The sequence below is a fragment of the Palaemon carinicauda genome, chromosome 13 (genome assembly GCF_036898095.1).
Source record: "Palaemon carinicauda isolate YSFRI2023 chromosome 13, ASM3689809v2, whole genome shotgun sequence".
Lineage (NCBI taxonomy): Eukaryota > Metazoa > Arthropoda > Malacostraca > Decapoda > Palaemonidae > Palaemon > Palaemon carinicauda.
The window spans coordinates 67,125,410-67,147,909 of record NC_090737.1 but is presented as its reverse complement, the minus strand read 5'-3'; positions in this window follow the sequence as shown (position 1 = coordinate 67,147,909).

The window sequence follows — 22,500 nt, the reverse complement described above, 5'->3', positions numbered from 1 at the left end:
CTATCTCACTAACTATAGCCCCCCAGGCTAGAGAAAACAAGAATATAACTTTTAGAGTCAAATCTTTCAGAGAGCAATTCTCGTTGTCCAATATCGAGGCAAAGTGTAGTACCTTATCCAAGGACCATGAAATGGGCTTTGGAGGTGCTGCAGGCCTAAGCCTAGCACAGGCCTTAGGAATCTTGTTAAAGATTTCATTAGAAAAGTCTACTTGGAAAGCGTAAAATAAGAGTCTGGTCAAGGCAGATTTACACGTAGTTATCGTGTTGGCTGCTAAACCTTGTTCATGAAGATGAATAAGGAAAGATAAACAGAAATCTGTTGAGATTTCTTTTGGTTTTCTTGCCCTGACAAAAGCAACCCACTTCTTCCAAGACGACTCATATTGCCTTCTGGTAGATTTAGACTTATATTCCTCTAAGAAGTCTATACTTTCTTTCGAGATCCCAAACCTTTTCCTTACTGCTAAGGAGAGAAAATCATGAGATGAAGGTCTTGGGTTTTCCGTAATGAAGCGAAGACAGTCGACTTCTGTACTCGTTGAGTCAGAACTGGGTCCGGCAGAGGAATCAGCCTCAGCTGCAATTCCAATTCTAGACGGAGCCAGTTGCTCCGGGTCCACTTGGGAGCCACTAGGACTGCTGTTCCTTGAAAAGATCTCAGCTTGTTGAGGACTTCATCAGCAGGTTGGTTGGAGGGAACAGATAAATCCTGTTCCATCTGTTCCAGTCGAGGGACATGGCATTCACTGCATCCGCTAGAGGTTCCTCGTATGGGGCCACATACCGAGGAAGTTTCCTGTTGTCGCTCATCGCGAAGAGGTCGATCTGCAGTTCTGGGACTTGATGCAAGATGAAGGAGAATGATCTTGCATCTAGGGACCATTCTGACTCTATCAGCGTTAGTCTGGATAGAGCGTCCGCCATCATATTGCGGAAACCTTGAAGATGAACTGCTGATAGGTGCCATCTCTTCTTTTCCGCTAAGCGGAAGATGGGTAACATCACTTGGTTGAGTTGAGGTGATCTCGAGCCTTGACGATTCAGGCATCTAATTATCACCTCGCTGTCTAGAATCAGTCTTATGTGGACTGAAGGACAAGGGGACAATTTCTTCAGTGTGAGGATGACTACCATGGCCTCCAAAATGTTGATGTAGAAGGTCTTGAATAGAGAGGACCAAGTTCCCTGAACTTTCCGATGATGAGAGTGATCTCCCCATCCTTCCAACGATGCGTCCGTATGGATGATGACTGAGGGTGGAGGCGGTTGCAGAGGCACTGACCTCTTCAGGTTCTTGGCCTCCAACCATGGCTTGAGGAGTGATCGTAGTCGGATCGGCATTGGTTTTATTAGATCTCTTCGAGCGTTTGATGCGTATCTTCTCCAGACTCCTGATGCATCTTTTAGCTGCGCTCTTAGCACTGGGTCTGTCACTGATGCAAACTGAAGGGAGCCCAGCACTCTCTCCTGTTGGCATCTTGATATCCTGTCGGATTTTAGTAGTCTCTTGACAGATCTCGCTATCTCTCTCCTCTTCTTTAATGGAATGGAGAGGCGATGTGACTGTAAGTTCCAGTGTATACCTAGCCATTGAAACTTCTGAGCTGGAGATAGTCGAGACTTTTTGATGTTGATCTTGAATCCCAAATGTTCCAGGAACTTGATCACTTTGTTGGATGCTTGCATGCATTTCGTCTCGGATGCTACCCACACCAGCCAATCGTCCGGGTAGGTCATCACCTGGACACCTTCTAGGCGTAGTTGTTGAACGACTGCATCTGCAAGCTTCATGAAGATCCTTGGGGCTATGTTTAGTCCGAAGGGCATGGCTCTGAAAGCGTACTTTGTTTTTTTGTAGCCTGAATCCTAGGTAGGAGGAGAGTTGGCCATTGATCGGAATGTGCCAATAGGCATCTGCCATGTCTATGGAGACTGTGTATGCCCTTTTGGGCAATAGGGTCCTTATGTGTTAAAGGGTCAGCATCCTGAACTTATCGTTTTCTATGAACTTGTTGAGTGGCAGCAAGTCCAGAATGACTTTGAGTTTATCTGAGTCCTTCTTGGGAACACAAAAAAGCCTTCCTTGAAATTTGATGGACTTTGCCCTCCTTATCACCCCTTTGCTCAAGAGTTCTCAGGTATATTCTTCAAGAACGTGGGTGGAGTATTGGAAGAATTGAGGAAATGATGGTAGAGCTGCCTTCCAGCTCCAACCTAGTCCATTCTTGATCAGGCTGTGGGCCCAGGGATCAAAAGTCCAGCGATCCTGGAATAGTCGGAGTCTTCCTCCTACCGGAAGCATCTCATTGCCTCTGGTGTCCGGAGGGCTTGCCTCCTTGACCGCGTCCTCCCTTACCCCCTCTTCCTCTTGAGGGACGTCTAGAGGAACCTCTACTTGACTCTCTACCTTTAGGGCGAAAGGTAGTGGTCTGCCTCTCATAGGCGGGAGTGAAGGCTGGTAACTGAGTCACCACCTGCTGGGGTACCATCTGGTAGGTGGGTTGGGGCTGTGCCACCATCTGGGGCACCATGGTCATGGGAAGTAGCTGTTGTTGTCTTGCGGGGCGAGAGGGCAACCTTGGCCTCTTTGTCTTCCTTTTCGGTGGGGGAAAACTTCCTTTCAGCCGACATACCCCACTTTTGGAGAAGATTCCTGTTCTCCGTGGCGGCCTTGTCAACTATCTCCTTGACCACTTCATTCGGGAAGAGGTCCTTTCCCCAAATATTGGAAGATATCAACTTCCTGGGTTCATGTCTTAACGCAGCCGAGGCAAACACGAACTACCTGCAAGCCCTTCTAGCCCTAACAAAGCCATAAAAGTCTTTAATCAGGGTTGCCAGATGTGTTTTGGCCACGACCATGAACATATCTGGGGACTTATGTTCACTGGCCATTGCCTCACAGGTAATCTGGAGGGACAGAGAGGCAGCAAGCCATTCCTTCGTCTCCTGCTCCCTATGCAGGAGAAAATCAGACAACTTAGGGAGGTTTTCGCTGAACTGAGGTCCAGCGATATCCGCCTCTAACTTCCCGACTGAGAATGAAAGCTGAATATCATTCCAGTCCTTGTGATCTGTAGGCAGGGCTAGGTAAAGGGGCCTCAAGGTTTCCCAGCTTCCACTGCCTTGATCACCGCCTTGATTCCTTTTTCCGCAAAGGGAAAGGCCATTGTCGCTGGAGCAAGAAAGGAAGGTTGTTTCTTACTCAGGGCTGGCACCTTAGAATTAGTGAAGCCCCTGTCCTTCAGACTGCTAGCAACAAAGCTTGAGCCTTTGTATGGTCAAGCACTATGACCTCCTTCGGCTCTGTCTCCTCTTTTGATACAGGTTCCACCTTTAGACGAACGAAGCATTCGGGATAGGAATCAAAGCTGTGCCAGAACTCGATGTCCTCGATAAAATACAGCTCCCAGCTTTTCTGAGATAAAGATCTTCCCATTCGTGATTGGCATGTACTCAGCATGCCTCCATGGGTTTACCTCAGAGCACAAGGGAAGATCCTTGACATTGAGTCTCTTGTGAGAACCACGGGACGCTGCAAGCTGATGAATCTCCTTCCTTAGCGCAGCTTCCCTTTCTTCACTCCTCTTTTGGAACGTCTCCATCATAGCCATGATGGCAGACAGGGTCTTATCTGGTGTATCAAGTGGAGGAGCGTAGGACATAGAGGGCACTGGTTTTGGGGCTGGAACCGATGAAACAGACACCGTTTCGACTTCATCCTCTTCCGTTTCCGGAGCCAACGTTGACTCCTCTTCCTGAACTTCAACAATAAGGTCCTTTTCAGTGTCTTCTAACATCTCTGACATCCTCTCGTCTAGATGGATGTCCTTCATCGCATCCGAGACATCCATATCTACGGAAATCTGGATCCAAGGGATCTCAGGGTGAGGCTGTGGTATAACAGCATCCGCAGATGCTTTGGGGAATAGATAGGCCCTCATACGCTCGTTCAGAAGGTAAGGCCCCGTGGCATTTTTCTGGAAGCCACGAACCCATCTACGCAGCTTACTCCGAGCTGCATCCCTTGACTCCGTTGTCTTGGGGTCTTCAAAGGCCTTACTAACCAAGGCTTTGCAAACATTACTACCTGGGGGTCCTAATATTTGAGAGGTCCCTTGGTGTTGGAACAATGGGAGTGCGTCCTACACTCCTCATGGCCGCAGAAGATGCTGCGGCACTTCACATGGTGCTCCTGTAAAGAGAGGAAAATAAAATGAGTATAAGGTAGTTCATCTCACTAGATAAACTAATAAATATTATTAGTAATATTTTTCATTTTATTTCATTGCATATAGCTTTGGATAGATAAGCTAGAAATTAATTAGGAAAGACGCCCACGTGTGTTTCCTGCCCAGCCAATTACTGTGACCTCCCTCAAAATTAAAGCCTAGGGTTATCCTCCTCAGGAGGCCCATTGGAAGAGATCTAGCCTATAAGAATAGATGCATGTAACTTAACACCAACTTCCAAAAGGATTAATAATGAGGGTCATACGTAACTGATCATCTATCAGTATATGGAAAGAGAATTCCTTTCCTTATCCCATATGGTCTCAACAATACACTGCGCATGGACACGCAGAGTATGTTGGAAATTTAACTACTGTATACTTTTATACCATAGTTTTCTGTTTGCATTATGATCTATGCTGCAAATATACTGGCTACTGTATAAACATATAGTGTAGTTGTAGCCGGCATGTTGCCGGCAAGGCTAGCACCTAGGGCACAGTTCAACTGGCACAACATCGACTGGAATGTACCTGGCGGCGCGCCGGTTTGCCAGCGGCTTGCCGGTCGCCGGCGGGTCACCGGCTGTCGGCACACTAGCCCAGTCAGCATTCTATGTGACAGGGTGGTGGCCGGTAGTCAGAACTCGGCCGGCTCTTGCCGGTTAAGTCAGTTGTGTCAGCGGATCATTGGCTGTCGGCACACAAATCTAGCCAGCATCTTACCAGCTAGGGTAGTGGCCGGCAGCCACCAGTTAGGTTAGTACCTGGTGGCATTAGATGATAGAGAGAGAGAAAGCAAGGAGTGAAGGATGATGTAAGAGCACTGTCTCACTTCCTTCCTCCCAAATGAGGGTTCAAATGGAAGGGGAGAATATAAGATATTCAGGCTTCCACCCATCCACCTCCATTGTTGGTCACTGCCAATCACAGGTTGTGAATGGCAGTCCAGGAGAGGATTGAAGAACACTCTATAGCAAAGGGATCTTCTGCCGGCAGCTGGTCCCACCGACACCGCTATCCTGGAGCTTTGCGTCCGGAAGGGAAAGCTGAGCGACTAGGCCATACAAGCAGAAGCCCAAGCCGGCCCTACAACCTGCAGGCAAGCGGTGAGATTGCAGGACGATGGCCAAAGTATTGTGATAGCAAGGCCATCACTAAAGGACAGAGGGGGGAGGGAAAAGGGTCCTGTATAAGGTGTGAGAGGAGCCGGCAGGTTGCCGGTCTCACCACACCCTAAGGAAGCTCTGTTTCAGTATCGGCGCCATCCTAGGCGGACGGAAATCTATTCTCCAGCCCAGGGTCTGCCAATGCAGTAAAGAGGCCGGCAGCCATCTAGCCGTCACCCTTAAACAAGACAGAAACAGAGTTCCAGTGCCGGTGCCATGCTAGGCAGCAGAAGAATATCTGTTCTTCAGCCTAGGGTCTGCAAGCATAGGACTAGTCTACTAGACCGCAGGGAGAAGGGGGTAAATCATATGACCCCTTCAAGTGCAATCTAGGGAGGCTTAGCCTCCTATGCCGACAACATAAACCGACAGGGGAATCTCATTCACCCTACCAATCAGCTGCCGGCACAAGACTATGTACTCTGAGGTTCTGACCCAAACCCAAAGCTTACCATCTGCAGCTAAGGGAAGGGGCAGAAAAACCCTAGCCTAGTCTTGCCCAAATGACAACTCGAGGCAGACCAACTAGGGTTGTAGCCGAAGGCTACGCTCAGAGGGAAGGAGGGATTACCCTATACACGAGGGTAACCGGGGAGTATGTATGAAATTATAATAAACCCACTAGGCTACTAGCCTAGTGACAGTGAGATCGACTACCTAAATCATCGAAGCTCTCTCGTAGAGGAAATATTTATATGCAATCGATATATCTTATATATATAAATAGCCTAATATCTTCATTTAAATCTAAGAATGCTTATTATATCATGCATGAAAGTAAACTAGAACTCCTAGGCTAGGAAGCTTAGCGTAAACAAGATTGGCTACCTAAATCGCCGAAGCTAATGCGAATACAATCGGCATAATATAAGACTATATAGCTAATTTTATTTATGCTATTATACCGGGAAAGTCGTTCTGGCTAACTAAGTAACTCATGTGTTACGAACGACAGCCCCGAAAACGCCTCCGGTTCAGGCAATAGCTCTGCCAAAAATGAACTTAATTTTGACTTAATTTTTTTATTTATGGCAAGAGCTAAATTTATACAACGTGAAGATCAAATACTCAACTTTCCAGAGGCAGAAGAAGCTGGAGCTTGCATGATAAATCCGAAATAATGAGAGAGCTACCGGGAAAATCACTGAGCGAGTTCGCTACAGAAAAAGGAATAAAGATGGCGGCGATGGTGGCACCATCTGAGTACTCAAACAGTAACGGAGGAAGGGAACCTTATTAACGGCTCCTTTTTTATTGTTGCCACTTTTCTCCCCTTGAAGCGTAAATGCTATGCGGGGTGCAGATTGCTATGTGGCGTGTCAAGAATACGTCCCCTAATATTGTGCGATATCCTTAAAGGAAACTTTAAGGATATTCGTGCCAGGAGTTAGAATTCTGGAGACCTTAAGTTAAATTCTTTGGGAATATCACTGTAGTCAAATATACCCTAGGAAACTACTTAATGGAACCTTCCATCAGGACGACATGGCCCGAGCCCAAATATATATATATATATATATATATATATATATATATATATATATATATATATATATATATATATATATATATATATATATGTGTGTGTGTGTAGGCCTATGCGTGTGTACAATATATATATATATATATATATATATATATATATATATATATATATATATATATATATATATATATATATATATATATATATATATATATATATATGTATATACATATATATATGTGTGTGTGCGTGTGTACAATATATATATATATATATATATATATATATATATATATATATATATATATATATATATATATATATATGCGTGTGTATGTGTTTGCGAGTATTTCTTATTATTACCATTATAAACTTAGTTGAGGAAAGCAGGATGTTGTAAGCCCAAGAGCTCAAACTAAGAAAATACCCCAGTGAAGCGAGGAAATAAGGAAACAAAGAACAATGCCCTGAGTGTGATCTACCCTAAGGTAAGAGAACTCTAGCCCAATACAGTTGGAGACCACAGTACAGGGGGAATTGTGCTACAATAGACAATAGAACAGTGGTTTGCTTTTGAAGTGTCCCTGTAGAACAGCTGTTTACTAATGCTAAAACGTCTCTTCAACCCGTACCAAGAGGAGAGTAGCCACAGAACCATTAGTGTGAAGAGTGAAGATGAATTTTTCGGTTATCTGAATGTTGTCAGGTGTATGAGGAAAGGAGAATGTGTATAAAATAGGACAGCCTATTCGGTGCAACCTACGTGTAGGAAAAGGAGATATAAGAGGTAACCAGAAAGGGCCAGCAAACTACCTTCACACACACGTACGCACGTACGCTAATATTTATACATCAATATATATAAGAAAACATTCATGCTTATATATATATATATATATATATATATATATATATATATATATATATATATATATATATATATATATATATATACATATATATATATATATATATATATATATATTTACATATATATATATTTTTGGGCTCAAGCCATGTCGTCCTGATGGAAGTTCCTATATGGTAGCTTCCTAGGGTATATTACAACTACGGCGATATTCCCAGAGAATTTACCTTAAGGTACCAGAATTCTAACTCCTGGAGCGAGTATCCCTCGTGAAAGGGATATCGCGACATATCAGAGGACGTATTCTTGACACGCCACATGGCAATCTGCATCCTGGACGGAGATTTCGTCTCGTAGGAGGGATTGGCAAGAAACGAATTCGGGAAAGAAAAAGGGGAGCTGCTCCCAAGGCTTCCACATCCTCCGATTCGTATGCGTGCCTGGCGCCAATCCTGGCGCCATCTGTATTCCTTTTTGCGTAGCTTAACAACTCGGTGTTTTTTCCTGTGTTTCTCGCAAATCTTGGATTTATTCTACTTTTCATGACTTCTCCGTCTTCGTCGGCCTCTGATAAGTTGAGTATAATGTCTTTTATGTATAAATGTAGGCTCTTGGTAAATTTTGAGTGATTAATAGGATTAATCTTTGATACAAGAGCCGTAGCCTACCAGAGGCGTCCTGGACGCTGTCGCTCGCTAGGTATAAGTTTAGTTAGTCAGAGCGACATTCCTGGTTGTTTTGCTTTAATAAATTTTAGCTATTTAGCATTACATAGGATTTCCTTTCGTGCTTAGTATTATTTTGGCGAAGTATTCGCCATTCTGGCCTACGCTAGGCCATGTAGCCTAGTCGTTTGGTCCTAGTACTTCATGCATGATTTTGGTTTTTCCGAGTGTAATAAAAATTTTATTGAAGCTTTAGGCTATGTTTTATACATTTAAGACTGTGTGGAATATTTCCAAGATAGTATACGAGTGAGTTTCGGTGATTTAGGTAATCGATTCTCTTGGTGCCTAGGCTAAGTTGCTTATGGAGCCTTAGTATACTTTATCATACTCCCCGGTTGCTTTCTTTTCTTCGGAGAAGGTATGCAATCCCTTTCCCTCTGTTTAAGCCTTGGGCTTATCCCTAAGTGGTTTTTTCCGAATTTATTTTCGATAAAACTATACTGGGGTGTTACTGTACCTTCCTGTTCCTGTAGTATGGTTCAAAGAGGGACAGAACAACAGAGTTTTTTAGTCTGAGTCTGTGTTTGTCTGGCTTGGGGCAGAGTCTCCCTCGCTGGCCTGACACAGACAAAAGGAGGCTTAGCCTTCTTAGGTCACTACCGAAGGTTTCTGTGGATATGATTCCTTCTTTTGTGATCTACCAGACTAGTCCTTGTTGCTGTTCTCGGGGGAAGATAAGTTTCTTTCCCTGGGAGTAGCAACACCTTCCTTGCTTTGGTGCTCTGGGAGCTGGCAAGTATTACTGGCCTTCCCCCTTAGATCTCCCTTAGGCTAAGATAAGTTTCTTGGCTGCGGGTGATCCGTCACTAAAGCAAGGTCGGTAGGACCCTCTTGTCCCTTCCCTCTCTATCTCCGTAATGGCCTAGCCATTACAGTACTGTACGTCGTTCTACATCTGGACCTAGTATAGGTTAGGATGTGGAATTGACTCAGCCCCTTGCCGGCCGGCAGAGCTGCCGGCCGGCAAGGGCCTTATATTTTTGAGTGCTGCCCGGACCTCCCTTGGTCCCTCTTCCATGCCTGCCTGTAGAGCCAGACGGCATTGGTCAGGAAGCCTGAATTAGATTCTCCCCTTCCTTATATGCACTCTTTCGGATTGCCGGGCTTGGAGGTAGTGTACACTCTTATCCCGGCATCCATTCTATTTTTCTTCTAGTGCTGTACCCGACCCGGCTGCCGGCCTATGAGGCCGGCAGCCGGGCAGCCTCTGGTTCTTTTGCTGCCGGCTGGCATCGGTCTTGTACCTTTGCCGGCCGGCTTATGTCAGCCCTTGTCTGCCGGTCACCAAGAGTGTGGCCGGCAGCTGGGTACTACCTTGTGTAGTTGCCGGCCGGCAGCCATTGCCGGCCGACATTGGCTGTTGCCGGCCGGCAATTGCTGCCGACCGGCACATGCATTTGAACCAGAGAGCTGCCGCCTTATAGCTGTTAAGTAGTATACTTTAAAGCTAGTTATGGTGTGTGCCGGCCGGCAAGTACCGGCCGGCACGTATCCCCCTATACTGTACTAGTATTCTTCAGTATAACATATACAGTAAGAAGAAAACTATGGTAAGGGTGTTGGTACAGCACTGTGTGTTCTATCACTTTTGTGTTTTCTTGCACAGTCCTTTGCTGTTGCCCTACAGATAGGAAAGTGAGTTCTTTCCTGTCTATTATCCAGGTTTTTAAAATCATTGCTTAGGTGTGAGCTCCACCTGTTTCCTCTGGAAACTTTGCATTGGTTACTCTAGATGAGATTAACCATTTGATTTTATTATCTGGAAGGCTGCAGCAATGGGTTGTGAGGGAAACACAAGTGTGTGTCTTTCCTTTCTGAATTGTTATGCTATACTATGCATATCCAGTGATACATAGTTCACTTGATACTCATGGAAATTTCTTCTCTTTACAGAAGGACACTCCGAAGTGCGGAAGTGCTTTCTGCAACGTCCGCAGCAAGAACCTCTGCGGACATGAGTTTTGTAGGAGACACGCAGCATACGCTGTCTCCAAGGATGATCTCCGGTATTGGGACCCTCAGGTATGTACTGTGTGCACTAACCTAATTACTGAGACCTTTGATTCCACTAGGACGGAGGAATCAAGGGATATAGCTAGGAAGAAGCTTCGTACCTGGGTAAGGGGCTTCCAAAAGAACACTTCTAGCCCTTATCTTCCAAGTGAGAAGATGAGGGCGTATCTTTTCCCTAAGGCATCAGCTAATGCAGTGATTCCCCAGCCTCAAGAGGAGATCCCCTAAGTTCACCAGGATGAAGTTCAAGCCCCAGACATTGTAGAGGTAGACGTCGACGAGGTGTCGGCTACTCCGGTCCAGATTCCGGAGCCTATTCCCTCAACATCGGCCGGTCTCCCAGTAGAGCTGGGACAGGCCCTCTCTTCTATTGTTGGAATGATCCAACAAATGCAGAAGGAGAATCAGGAGAAGGCGGCTGCAATGGAACTGCGAATGCAGTGCCTTGCAGAATCACATGGGCCCCAGAAAAAGCTCAATGTGAAAGACCTTCCCTTGTGCTCAGATGCTAACCCATGGAGGTATGCTGAGCACATGCCGATGACGACTGGAAAGATCGTCATCTCGGATAAGCTTGGCTCAGTTCCCCTGGAGGAGGTGGAATTCTGGCCCAGCAAGGCATCATATCCGGACTGTTATGTCCGGCTGAGGAAGGAACCAGCTTCAAAGGAGGAGACAGAGCCGAAGGAGGTCATAGTGATGGACCATGCTAAGGCTCAAGCTCTACTTTCATCCTCGATGAAAGAGAGGGGCTTCTCTAACTCAAAGGTAGCCGCATTGAACAGGAAGCTCCCTTCCTTTGTGTCCTCGCCTACTAGAGCCTTCCCCTTTTTACAGAAAGGGTTTCTGGCTGTACTAAAAGCAGTCGAGGCCGGCAAGCCTTGCCCCTCCCTAGAGGAGTGTAAACCCTTGTCGCTGGCCCTGCCTATGGACCACAAAGACTGGAAGAACGTCCATCTTACGTTCGCAGTTGGAAAGTTGGAGGCTGATAATGCCGGACGTCAGTTCGGCGAGGACCTCCCTAAGCTGTCTGACTTTCTTTTGCGAAGAGAGTTCGATACAAAAGAAAGACTGACTGCCTCAATGTCTCTTCAGACTACTCTCGAGATGATGGCAAGTGACCCCAAGGTCCATGAAATGTTCATGGTAGTGGCCAAGACTCATCTGGCCACAGTGACGAAGGACCTTTATGGCTTCGTCAAGGCAAGGAGAGCTTGTAGGGAGTTCGTGTTTACCTCGGCTACGGTGAGGCACGAGCCAAGGAAACTAATCTCCTCCAACATTTGGGGAAAAGACCTTTTCCCTACCGACTTGGTCAAAGAAGTTGTTGATAAGGCTGCCTTGGAGAATAGAAACCTTCTCCAGAAGTGGGGCCTGGCTATCAAAAGAAAGTCTTCCCCGGATGAGGGTCCTCAACCAAAGAGGAAGACTATGAGGACTAGGCTACCGTCTCGGCCAGCCAAGCCTGTTAGACAGCAACAGTAACTGCAATTGCCATTGCCCCCAGTGCCCCAGATCGTGGCACAAACCCCGACCACTTTTCAGTGGGTACCCCAGGCCGTGTCGACACAGTCCACGGCATTCACCCCAGCGTTCGAAGGGCAGTCTACTTCCTTTCGAGCAAAGCCTAGAGGAGCAGCCAGAGGCTCGTCTAGATGCCCCTCAAGGGGAAGGGGATTCAGGGGTGGTCGTGGTCAGGAAGGCAAGACCTCAGGACGGCAGTCCAAGTGAGGTGATACCGGTAGGAGGGAGACTTCTGAAATTTCGGGATCGGTGGACCTTCGATCCCTGGGCCCACAGCCTACTCAAGAATGGACTGGGCGGGAGCTGGTACAGCACTCCACCCCCGTGCCTTCGGTTTTTCCAACACTCCACCCCCGTTATGGAGGAGTACGTTCAAGAACTGTTGGAGAAAAAAGGTGATCCGAAGGGTGAAGCCCATCAATTTCTAAGGGAGGCTGTTTTGTGTTCCCAAGAAAGACTCGGAAAAGCTCAGAGTCATTCTGGACTTGTCGCCACTCAACAAGTTCATAGTGAATTGCAAATTCAAAATGCTAACACTGCAACACATAAGGACCTTACTGCCCAAGAGGGCATATTCCGTCTCTATAGACTTGGCAGACGCCTATTGGCACATTCCAATTAGCCATCGACTCTCCCCCTACCTAGGGTTCAGGCTACAACGAAGACTATACGCCTTCGGAGCCATGCCATTCGGGCTAAACATAGCCCCAAGGATTTTTACGAAGCTTGCGAGCGTAGCTCTCAAACAATTACGCCTAAAGGGGAATTCAGGTAGTAGCCTACCTGAACGACTGGTTGGTGTGGGCAGCATCCGAGACAGAATGCTTGCAAGCTTCCAGTCAAGTGATCCAGTTCCTAGAGTACCTAGGCTTCAAGATCAACAGAAAAAAGTCTCGACTTTCTCCATCTCAAAAGTTCCAGTGGCTGGGAATCCACTGGGACCTTTTGTCACACCGTTTCTCCATCCCGGCGAAGAAAAGGAAGGAGATAGCGGGTTCTGTCAAGAGACTTCTAGATTCCGAAAGGATATCAAGACGCGAGCAGGAGAGGGTACTGCGCTCTCTCCAGTTTGCTTCGGTGACAGACCCAGTGCTAAGAGCACAGCTAAAGGATGCAATCGGAGTTTGGAGAAGTTATGCATCAAACGCGCGAAGAGATCTGAGAAGACCAGCCGCTTCGGCTAAGTACTCTTCTCAGGCCTTGGTCCCAAGCCAGACATCTAAAGAAGTCGGTTCTTCTTCAGCCACCTCCCCCGTCGGTGACGATTCACTCAGACGCCTCGAAGGAGGGATGGGGAGGTCACTTTCATCGGAAAAAAGTCCAGGGGACTTGGTCCAAGCTATTCAAGACCTTTCACTTAAAACTTTCTAGAAGCTAGGGCAGTGCTCCTTACCTTAAAGAAAGTCTCCCCGCGTCACTTGATCCACATAAGGTTGGTGATGGACAGCGAGGTAGTTGTGAGATACTTGAATCGACAAGGATCGAGGTCACCACCTCTCAACCAGGTGATGTTGGCCATCTTCCGATTGGCGGAAAAGAAGAAGTGGTACCTGTCGGCAGTTCACCTTCAAGGAGTCCGCAATGTGACAGCGGACGCTCTATCCAGGTTCACACCGATAGAGTCGGAATGGTCCTTAGACGCAGGATCATTCTCCTTCATTCTGAATCAGTCCCAGAACTGCAGATAGACCTCTTTGCGACGAAAGACAACAAGAAGTTGCCCCTGTACGTGCCCCGTACGAGGACCCCTTAGCGGAAGCAGTGGACGCGATGTCCCTCGACTGGAACAGATGGTCCAAGATTTATCTGTTCCCTCCTCACAACCTTCTGTTGAGGGTCCTCAACAAACTGATATCCTTCAAGGGGTAGCGGCAATAGTGGCCCACAAGTGGCCGAACAGCGTGTGGTTCCTCCTGGCATTGGAACTGTAGCTGAAGTTTGTACCGCTACCAGATCCAGTTCTGACCCAGCGAGTCCAGAAGTCAACTGTCTGCGCTTCATTACAGAAAACCCGGACCCTGCAGCTCATGATTTTCTCTCCCTAGCGGTGAGAAAGCGTTTCGGGATTTCGAAAGCCAGCATAGACTTCCTTGAGGAATATAAGTGCAAATCTACTAGAAGGCAATATGAGTCATCTTGGAGAAAATGGGTGGCCTTTTGTCAAGGCGAAGAATCCGCAGGAGATCTTGACAGACTTCTGCTTATCTTTCTTCTCCACCTCCATGGTCAAGGATTGGCAGCTAACACGATTTCAGCGTGTAAGTCTGCTTTGACAAGACCCATTCTATATGCCTTCCAGGTCGACCTAGGTAACGAGATCTTTAATAAAGTCCCAAAAGCCTGTGCTAGGCTCAGACCTTCAGCACCTCCAAAGCCCATTTCATGGTCTTTAGACAAGTTCTTCATTTCGCTTCTCTGTTGAGCAATGAAGAGTGTGCGTTAAAGGATTTGACACAAAAAGTTATTTTCCTATTTTGCACTCGCGTCCGGGGCCAGGGTTAGTGAGATTGTAGCCTCTCGAGAGAGGCAGGTCGTGTTCAGTTCCTGGATGGGGGAGAACTGAACCTGTTTCCGGATCCTACGTTTCTCGCCAAGAATGAGTTACCCACCAACAGGTGGGGTCCCTGGAGAATCTGCCCTCTGAAAGAAGATGCATCTCTATGTCCAGTAGAATGCCTAAAGGTCTATCTTCATAGAACTTCAGACTTCAAGGGTGGTCAACTATTCAGGGGAGAAACATCAGGCTCAAATTTATCTCTGAATCAACTCAGAGCGAAAATCACATATTTTATTCGCAGAGCGGATCCTGACAATACACCCGCAGGTCACGATCCGAGGAAAGTTGCCTCATCCTTAAATTTCTTTAATTGTATGGATTTTGAACATCTCCGTTCATACACTGGCTGGAAGTCTTCCAGAGTGTTCTTTCGCCACTATGCGAAGCAAGTAGAGGAACTAAAGAGATCTGTGGTAGCAGTGGGTCGCGGTGTTAACCCTACTGTTTAACTCTGCGAGGAACAGTGGTCTTAATTGGGATGATTAATTCCAGGGTGAGTGTGTAGTTACATACTGAACTACAAACTAAGTGAGGGCACTGTGTTGCCCATGTAGGCTGTTCCATTTCCGAAGGTGAACCTAGCATAAGTGCAGACATGTGTGCCGAGCGTTTCTAACGCTAATGTCATTGATTTGTAATACAGACTTTTATGACTTTGATACCTCGGTATCTTAAAAGTGGCATTTAATGTTTTTCTTTCAGACAAACAGGCTCTGTTTACTATCATACTTATGCTTAAAGTTTTGGGTTATCCTCTTCTTATGTATATATATATATATATATATATATATATATATATATATATATATATATATATATATATATATATATATATATTGTGGTTAACCTGTCTATTTATTGCCTGTCAATAAACTGGTTCTTGAGAACCTTGCGTCTCCTTCACCTGTGTCAATTTATTGGTATAAGTGAGCATTCATTCTATGTACCTTATCTGGGATAATTCTAATAGAATTGTTCCTTTATGCAAGCTATGTTGCATTGGTTTTCCTCCTATGCGGATAAAAAACCTTTGTCCAATACAAGTATTGTGCGGAGAACTGGTCGATATTTCATATTGACTCAGTGGTTCTTTACAAACTATGCTTTACTTAATATAGGGCGAGACCACTATATTAGCTTGTCTGGTATTCATACATAGGTATATGTACTCTTCGAGACTTTTCCAGAGTCTAGTAGGACTCTTCCCTGTAGGAGGCAGGAAGCTCTAACATGGTTTATAGTTAGTTGAAAAGATGTATAACGGTAACATCTTAGGTCTCTAGGTCTAGTCGCCCGGGAAAAATTACATCCGGGGAGTACGGCACGTTCTGAGAATCCACAGATACAGTAATGCTCTGGTACACTTCCATCAGGACGACATGGCTTGAGCCCAAAAAACGGATTTTGAGCGAAGCGAAAAATCTATTTTTGGGTGAGATGGCCATGTCGTCCTGATGGACCCGCCCTTGCCTTTCTAAGAAAGGGCTGTAGGACCCCTCCCTACATACAGTATCTGTAGCACCTCGTGTACGCTACAAGGAATACAGATGGCGCCAGGATTGGCGCCAGGCACGCATACGAATCGGAGGATAGGGAAGCCTTGGGAGCGGCTCCCCTTTTTCTTTCCCGAATTCGTTTCTTGCCAATCCCTCCTACGAGATGAAATCTCTGTCCAGGATGCAGATTGCCATGTGGCATGTCAAGAATACGTCCTCTGATATGTCGCGATATCCCTTTCACGAGGGATACTCGCTCCAGGAGCTAGAATTCTGGTACCTTAAGGTAAATTCTCTGGGAATATCGCCGTAGTTGTAATATACCCTAGGAAGCTACCCTATAGGAACTTCCATCAGGACGACATGGCCATCTCACCCAAAAATAGATTTTTCGCTTCGCTCAAAATCCGTTATATATATATATATATATATATATATATATATATATATATATATATATATATATATATATGTGTGTATATATACATGTATATATATGGATAGATAGATATTTTTATTTATATATACATATATATACCATGCTAGGTGGCATATACAATGCATGACATTACTGTACCGTGATAGGTAGTATATCATTAAAGTAATATATTATATTTTCATATAACAAATTAAAAAAAGGCGATATATAAAACAAAATGGCAACAATCTATAATGTAATTAAGCATGATTTAAAGCCTAAGAATAAAAAATAAAAGGTAAGAGTTTGGCAATTACTATTAATTTAGAAGCTAAGATTAAAAGCTTCTCCTTCAGAAAATATCTACAATTTAACGATTTCCTAAATCATCTATGACATTTTTGATTCGCAGAGCAGTGTTCTTACATGCCTTTTTCTGTTGCAATCGAGGATGACCAGCAAGGAACTGAGTGACAAACTTCTTGTAATTCCTAATCTTTTCGAATACAGCGTATGAAAGTCCAAATGTTAGGATGTAAACAACCAACTAATGATGTAAAACTTCAATACCAGCCTTCCACTGCATTATTGGTTTTTGGTAGCTTATCTTTCACTCCTGAATGCATATTACAAACATTTACATCAAATCTTGTTGGTCTTCTGAATCTTCGAGTTGGTCTGCCGATATAAGCATCTTCAAAATAATCCAGTACCTCATTTGCTTCTTCAGGTAAATATTCTGCAAGCACTTCAAAAGCTTCAGCTATTTTAGCTGGTATATCCTGAATCATTCTGTAAATATTCTGGCTAAGTGGAAGAAACGCCATTTGATTACCGTATAAGGAAATACAGGTTCTGTTAAGCTGCTATTCATCATAGCTTTTTCAAAATCTACCATTATACCACTAACCAGCTCTTCAATATTTTGAGGCACAGTTAGTGAATTGTGGCTTTCTTCTCAAATAGCTTACTGTCGGCAGACTTGCTGAAGCACTTTCATTCATGCCCTCAACGGCCTGAGAAATAATTTGTTGAGTCTATTTGTATCTCTAGCTCTTCTTTTCATTTCTTGCAGTGCTTTGATACTTCCAATTCGGTTCACATTTGAGCCATGTATATGCTCATTCATTTTACTAAGTTCTTTATTGTCTTTCTCTTTCATTTTGGCTTTACACTGTGACCTAGAACGCAGTAGTTCACACTCATATGATATTACAGCGTTGGCCAATTTCTTTTGTTTCACATAAACATAGCCTTCATAAACTATTTTCACTCTACCTTTGTTAGAGCTGATGAATTTCATTGGGTTAATGATTTTATATTTCTTCAAATATAAATACAGTGGTAAGATATGGCGAAGAGTTCGCTTGGAGGTATCTTTGCTAACTGACGGATAAGATCAGGCTAGAAAAGAAATCATAACACAGAAAGCTAATGAGAGAATTAGCTTTAAAGTTTTCTAAATGAAGTATTCAAAGTAAAACAATTGCTTAGATGAGTTATTTCACATTTTAAACAAGTTCTATTCCAAAGTAGTTTGTTTTATTTCCCTGTTTGGAAAGTTTCCGGAAGAAAGTCGTTAAGTATTTAAAGGAAACCGTTTGCATAAATGAGCAATCTGCTCTTTTAAACACTCAATATTCTCAAGTTTATTTTTCTTTTAATTTCCCTATTGAACGCTTCTGCTTGTATATATACATTTAAATTTGGTGTTGGGGGATTTTTTTCTCCGGGGGATTTTTGCTGGGGGGATTTTTTACATGGGGGATTTTTTCTTTCGGGGGATTTTTTCCTTGGGGGATTTTTTTTTTTTGCCACCCTTAGCAAACCATGTTTGCCAACAGTTATACTGCTATAAGGGAATGAGCAACTTGGTGTAGTAATGAGAACTTTGGGTGTGGAGGAACTGCCCCCTTAATTCTCGATGAAGTCAATCTTGGAAGACTACGGTATACTCTGTTCAATTTACGAAGGTCAAGGTGTATCTAAAGACAAAAAACACGCGGTGCCATATTTTCGACTTCGTAGTATACCTTCTCACCTCACTAAATTTTTGTAGTAATCTCCTTTGGGAATCAACGACCTATTAAGAAAAAAAATTCTTCTCTGTAGGCCAAAGCCAAAATGTTTCTTTTTCTTTTGTCATATCGTCCCTTACAATAGTTATTCTATTATTTTTGTTGGCAGATTATGTCACGTACACCCTGTTTGTGGTCATGTGAATGACCCCTGGTCACCGGCTCGCTTGGGGGGAGTGTGATTTATCAGCATCCTCTGGAGACGAGGTTTGTCTCCATGCCAAACTGCCAACGAATGGTTTTCTGCATCCCACCTCATCTTGCAGATTTTGTTGGGGGGTCTTGAGCGGAGCTTGAGGGGACAACGGCCAGGAGGGCGTAGTCCTACTGGTTATATCTGGATTACTGTGACGAAGATGACAATGATTGGTTTTTTTCCCTCTGACGTCATGAGGTCACACCCTACGATGTCGGTGACGCCTTACGATAACCGCCGGACATGCATCTGTCTGGCCTAAACTAGCAGTAGGAGAAGTTGCAATAACTATTGTCCCTTTGCTTGTCATACCAAAACCCTCATTTTTGGACTTTGAAGTTATTTTAACTGTTTGTACTTAGAAATTCTCAAGTGGAAACTGAATTAACGTAAATGTTAAGTCTTCGTCCCCTGACCGTTGTTCGTCAAGTTAAGAGTAATTGTACCATGTTACCATGAAATGAAGAGCACGTATTTTATTTAAAAAACATTGTAAGATTGAAATTCTTGGACTTAATTAAAAGTGCTCAGACCTGTGTATGATTTATTGTGAAAATATATTGCTCAATACAAATTCAACTATGTGTACCCCACATCTTGAATACTAATGTTTAAATGAATTGCCAGTGTCGTGACAATCAACATGCTCACTATATTTTCTTGTTATCAGTTTGCTTTAAACATTTCTTTATATCTTTCCTTTATTTCTTCCTACTTGTTTGTTTCATTTTCCAGTAGGGTTGCACCTTGGATAATAATAATAATAATAATAATAATAATAATAATAATAATAATAAAAATAATAATAATAATAATAATAATAATAATAATAATAAGTATCCTATCCCTACTGTTGCTCTGTATGGGATGGATGACCTTACATTCTGTCTGACGAAAAGTTTATGGTACTTTTTTGTGTGTCTCCCTTGATTGGCTATAATCTTTGAAGCATCTCTGTTACAGCGTTTGTAATTCTCTCTCTCTCTCTCTCTCTCTCTCTCTCTCTCTCTCTCTCTCTCTCTCTCTACATCTGGGTGTGCAGCGCAAGCAGCAAGCTACTTTCGTCGCAGGTGGTTCATGCCATTACCTGCCCGCAAGGCAAGGAGGTTTAATAAGGGATTCATTCTGACGAAAGCTGATTAACGAATGTCCATCGCTGACTTGAGAAACTATATCCAAAAATTGACAATTTTGTGTCTCGTTTCTTTATAGTACGACTAAATAATGTTACAAAACGATAACAAGTTGAAGTTGAGTTTTTTGTAGAATTAAAGTTCAAGTAATGGCATTAATTATAACATAAAATTGCATTCTTGAAGCACAAGAATGGCATCTTTTTGAGATGATAAAAGAAAACAATTCTTTTTCTTAAATACGAAAATAAACTTTTTTTCAACAGCTGCGAAGTCGGCAATAAATGCATGATGCATATGTGCACTGTCATATAGATTATTTTCTATTTCGATGAGGGGGGTAACTTGAAAACATGGGGGGTAGCTTGAAACCAGTTTCAAACTACCTCCCCGGTAATCTGAAACCAGTTTAAAGTTACCGGGGGTAGCTTGAAACTGGGGGTACCTTGAATCCTTTACACCGGGCTTAGTGGGGTGCTAAAAATCTCCGTTTATAAATACTAAAGAACAATTGAAAATTGCTTATTGGTATAATAGAATCATGAATCAGATTGGGTGGTTACAGCAAGTGGAGAGTGAATGTATGAAATATAGCTTGGATATCTTGTCCCTAAGTGAAACCCGTTGTAAGGGAAGTGGTAGGGAAACTTTAGACCAAGGCAATATATATCTGCTCAGAAAGAACAGATGGAGTTGGTACAGAAGGGGTAGGGATGAGGATGACACCAATAGCAGAAAAGGTTTTAACTGAGTAGAGAACTGTAAATAGTAGATTGTTACTTGCAAAGTTCAAATCAAAGCACTGCAATGTGTGTATTATAGTTTGATATGCACCAACAAATAATACCCTAGAAGAAAGGAAATATGAATACTATGAACAACTGCAGATTATACTAGATGAGTTCCCAAAGAGATATATGAAAATTGTTATTGGAAAGAATAATAAAGGGATAGGGACTGTGATGGGTGTTGAAGGCCTTGGCAAAGTTGCAATTGAAAATGGAGCACATTTCATAAGCTTCTTTTCAACAAACAATCCTTTCATTGGAGGTACGCTCTTCCAGCACAAGGACATCAATAGATATACATGGATTTCACCATTTGGTATTTAAAAAGAAATCAAATAGATCACATTGCCATAATGAAGAGAGAAGGAGGACTCTCAGATAAGTAAGGAGCTATAGAGGTGAAGATAATGGTAGTGATCACCAGCTCCTCATTGCCACACTGAAATTAAAAGTGAAAGCACCCAATAGAAAGTTAGATAGAATACTTTGGCTTGATACAACTAAACTTCTAGAAGATGGGCGCAAAGAAACATTTGCTATTGAGTGTAGAAATTGATTTACAGTCTTAGAGACTTTAAGAGACGAAGAACAGATAGTTAAGGGAGAATGGTTCGATATTAAGGACAAATATCAGTCAGTTGGTAGCGAAGTTTTGATACATGCAGTTACAAGGAGAAAGCCATGTATATCAAATGATACGTGGGATACTAAAAAAAGAAGAAAAACACAGAAATTGATTGTTGAAAGATTTCGAGGAAGTAATGAAGATTACAAGGTAGGGCATTTTAAGTACTCCAGTATTGATAGTGAGGTCACAAGAAAGCTAGGAATGACGAGAGAATATTTAGACAGTAAATCGGATGACGATGACAAAGCTATGAATTCAAAGAGTCTATGGTGTATGAATAGCTCGAAGATTTATAAATGAAATCTCTACTAGGGTGAAAAAAAGAAGCATATACCCATAAAAAAAAGAGATATGTCTGCTATAACAACAGAAAATAAACACAGACAACGTTTGATGGAATATTTTAGTCAGGTTATGAATAGGAGATAAGGGAATAATTTGATTGATGTACCTAAAGGTGACGAAGACCTTGATGTTCCAATGAATGAATTCAGTGGGTTTGAAGTCGAAGCTATCATTAAAAAACTCAAGAGACAGAAAGCCATGGATGCGTTTGAATAACTGCTGAGGATGCTGGCTGTGAATAAAATTACCTCCAGAGTATTAACAGGATTATTTTGTAGAATGTGGCATGAAGAGGCAAAATCTGATGAATAGGAGTTAGGAGTGTTGGTAAAAATGGCAAAAGAGGGAAACCTGATTGACTACAATAACAACAGAGGCATCACACTTACGTCAGTTGTCATGAAAATATATAGTATGTTTATTGTTAAGAGACTAGAGAAAAATATTGATGAAAAGCTGATATATGGACGAGTAGGATTTCGAAAAGGTAGAATTTGTACTGACTAAATTTTCTATTGAGATATGTTGTACAACAATGCGTAGAATATAGAAATTCACTTTTAATGGCATTTGTGGACAATGAAAAACCCTTTGATGATGTGCACCGGCTAATTTTGTGGAGAGTCATGCATTATTTTGGAATTCGTCTTAAATATGTGAATTTGATGAAGTCTGCTCATGAGCATAGCAAATGTAAAGTTAATGTTAATGGGCTCCTATCAAAGAGATTTCCAGTGAACAGCAGAGTACTCAAAGGGAATGTTTTGTCACGTGTTGTTTATCCTCCTCATGGATTTTGTAATGCGTAGAACAATCGGAAATGGTGGAGAAGGATTGGAC